The following is a 3,159-nucleotide window of genomic DNA, read 5'->3' as shown; positions in this document are numbered from 1 at the left end:
CCGTGCTGTGATAGAGCGTGTTGAACATTTTCACTGAGAGGACGGGACTGTAGCCATTGACAATAGTGATGCCAAACATACAACTTTCCATGGAAAGGAGTAAGAAGGATTGGATGAAGACAGTAGGAAAGCAGAGAGACAGAAGGGACAGAGCATCTCCATATGCTTATCTGAAATTCTCACCAATGAATTACATAAGTATCTTTATCTTTATTTTATGATTTATTCATAAATCATCTATAACCATTTGAATCTGCCTGACTGATATTTACAAGATGAACATAGCTTGCTTCATGCCAACAATCTCCGTGGGATCGACCCTTACTAGCGTAAGGTTTATTACTTGGATGACCCAGTGCACTTGCTGGTTAGTTGTGCGAAGTTGTGATAAAAAGTTGAGATTGCAATTGAGCGTACCATGTTGATGGCGCCATTGATGATCACAATTTCATGCACCAAGTTTTTGGCGCCGTTGCCGGGGATTGTTTGAGTTTTGACAACCGACGGTTCATCTTGTTGCTTAGATTAGGTATTTTTCAGAATTTTTAAGAATGAATTCTAGAGTTTCAAGGTGATGTTCTTATCATCACCAAAGCTGATTGATTCTCATCAATTTAGCTCTTGAATGCAATGTCCTGCTGAAGCTTGGCTAGCCATGTTTAATTTCTTTAGACTGAAGCTTTAGACTAACATTGCATGATTCCTGGAATTCTTATTAAAAATTTTGAATCTCTTTATTTTCTTCTCCATATAATTTTCGAAAAATCCAAAAAAAAAATTACAAAATCATAAAAAACCAAAAATATTTTATGTTTCTTGTTGAGTCTAGTGTCTCATTTTAAGTTTGGTGTCAATTGCATGCATTCTTTGAATTCAATCATGTGTCTTCATTGATCTTCAAGTTGTTCTTGATGATTTCATTGCTCTGATCTTTAAATTCTCTTGTCTTGAGTGTTTTGTTGTTTTCATAGGCATTCTCAACTTGTTAGTGTCAGTAGTATACAAACTTCTAAGTTTGGTGTCTTGCATGCATTGTTTATTTGATCTTAGTTTCATTTTGATTATTCCTCATTATTAAAAATCCAAAAAATTTTTAATTTGTGTCTTTTCAAGTCAATAATATAGAGAATTGAAGATTCAGAACATACAGCAGAGGAATTACACAGAAAAAGCTGGGCGTTCAAAATGCCCAGTGAGAAAGGAAAACTGGTGTTTAAACGCCAGCCAGGGTGCCTGGCTGGGCGTTTAACGCCCAAAAGGGTAGCATTTTGGGCGTTAAACGCCATAATGGATACCATTCTGGGCGTTTAACGCCAGGATGGCACAAGAAGGAAGATTTTGTTTTTAATTCAATTTTTTTTAAGTTTCCATAATTTTTCAAAATCAAATCTTTTTCAAATCATATCTTTTCAATCATATATTTTCAAAATATATTTCTTTCCATTTTCAAAAATACTTTCTAACAATTAATGATTTGATTCAACATTTCAAGTATGTTGCCTTTTCTGTTGAGAAAGGTTTAATGTCTGAATCATATCTTTCAAATTTCTTGTTAGCCAAGTCATTAATTTTCAAAATCAAATCTTTTTTAAATTGTTTTTCAATCATATCTCTTTAAAACCATAACTTTTCAATCATATCTTTTTAATCATATCTTTTTCAAAATAGTTTTCAATCATATCTCTTTGATTTCCAATTTCAAAATCTTTTTCAAAATCACTTTATTTCTTTCTCAATCTTAGTTTTCAAAAATCAATTACCATTTCTTCAAAATTTCTCTTAATTAATTCACTTTAATTTTCGAAAATTTCTTCCCCTCTTCTCACATCCTTCTATTTATTGACTAACACTCCTCCTCAATGCACAATTCAAACTCTATCTTTCTCAGTTCGAATTCTTCTACCTCTTCCTTCTATTTTTCTTTTCCTCTGACACCTCAAGGAATCTCTATACTGTGACATAGAGGATTCCATATTATCTTGTTCTCTTCTCTTTCATATGAGCAGGAGCAAAGACAAAAGCATTCTTGTTGAGGCTGACCTTGAACCTGAAAGGACCTTGAAGCGAAAGTTAAGAGAAGCTAAAGCACAACTCTCTGTAGAGGACCTAACAGAATTCTTCAAAGAAGAAGACATGGTAGCCGAAAACAACAACAATGCCAACAATGCAAGGAAGGTGCTGGGTGACTTTACTGCACCTACTCCCAACTTCTATGGGAGAAGCATCTCTATCCCTGCCATTGGAGCAAACAACTTTGAGCTTAAGCCTCAATTAGTTTCTCTAATGCAACAGAATTGTAAGTTCCATGGACTTCCATTGGAAGATCCTCATCAGTTTTTAGCTGAATTCTTACAAATCTGTGACATTGTCAAGACCAATGGGGTTGACCCTGAGGTCTACAGACTTATGCTATTCCCTTTTGTTGTAAGAGATAGAGCTAGGATATGGTTGGACTCACAATCCAAACAAAGCCTGAACTCTTGGGAAAAGCTAGTCAATGCCTTCTTGGCAAAGTTCTTTCCACCTCAAAAATTGAGTAAGCTTAGAGTGGAAGTCCAAACCTTCAGACAGAAGGAAGGTGAATCCCTCTATGAAGCTTGGGAAAGATATAAACAATTGATCAGAAAGTGTCCTTCTGACATGCTTTCTAAATGGAGCATCATAGGTATCTTCTATGATGGTCTGTCTGAACTGTCCAAGATGTCATTGGATAGCTCTGCTGGAGGATCTCTTCATCTGAAGAAGACGCCTGCAGAAGCTCAAGAACTCATTGAAATGGTTGCAAATAACCAATTCATGTACACTTCTGAAAGGAATCCTATGAACAATGGGACGAATCAAAAGAAAGGAGTTCTTGAGATTGATACTCTGAATTCCATATTGGCTTAGAATAAAATATTGACTCAGCAAGTCAATATGATTTCTCAAAGTCTGTCTGGAATGCAAGCTGCACCAGGCAGTACTAAGGACGCTTCATCTGAAGAAGAAGCTTATGATCCTGAGAACCCATCAATGGAAGAGGTGAATTACATGGGAGAACCCTATGGAAACACCTATAATCCTTCATGGAGAAATCATCCAAAATCTCTCATGGAAGGATTAACAGAGACCTTAACAAGGTTTCAACAACAATAATGGTGGAAGAAACAGGTTTAGCAA

General features: G+C 35.7%; 1 non-coding gene across 1 annotated transcript; it reads right to left on the bottom strand.

Annotated features, from left to right (window-relative positions):
* Nucleotides 1–2,538: 2,538 nt before the first annotated feature.
* On the bottom strand, nt 2,539–2,646 carry LOC112713495 (small nucleolar RNA R71). The gene has a single exon (XR_003158467.1). It is a non-coding gene; the product is annotated as a small nucleolar RNA R71 (small nucleolar RNA).
* Nucleotides 2,647–3,159: the final 513 nt, after the last annotated feature.

The sequence above is a fragment of the Arachis hypogaea genome, chromosome 9, assembly GCF_003086295.3.
Source record: "Arachis hypogaea cultivar Tifrunner chromosome 9, arahy.Tifrunner.gnm2.J5K5, whole genome shotgun sequence".
Classification (NCBI taxonomy): domain Eukaryota; kingdom Viridiplantae; phylum Streptophyta; class Magnoliopsida; order Fabales; family Fabaceae; genus Arachis; species Arachis hypogaea.
The sequence above is the reverse complement of the archived record's forward strand: the minus strand, read 5'-3'. Positions and strand labels throughout refer to the sequence as shown.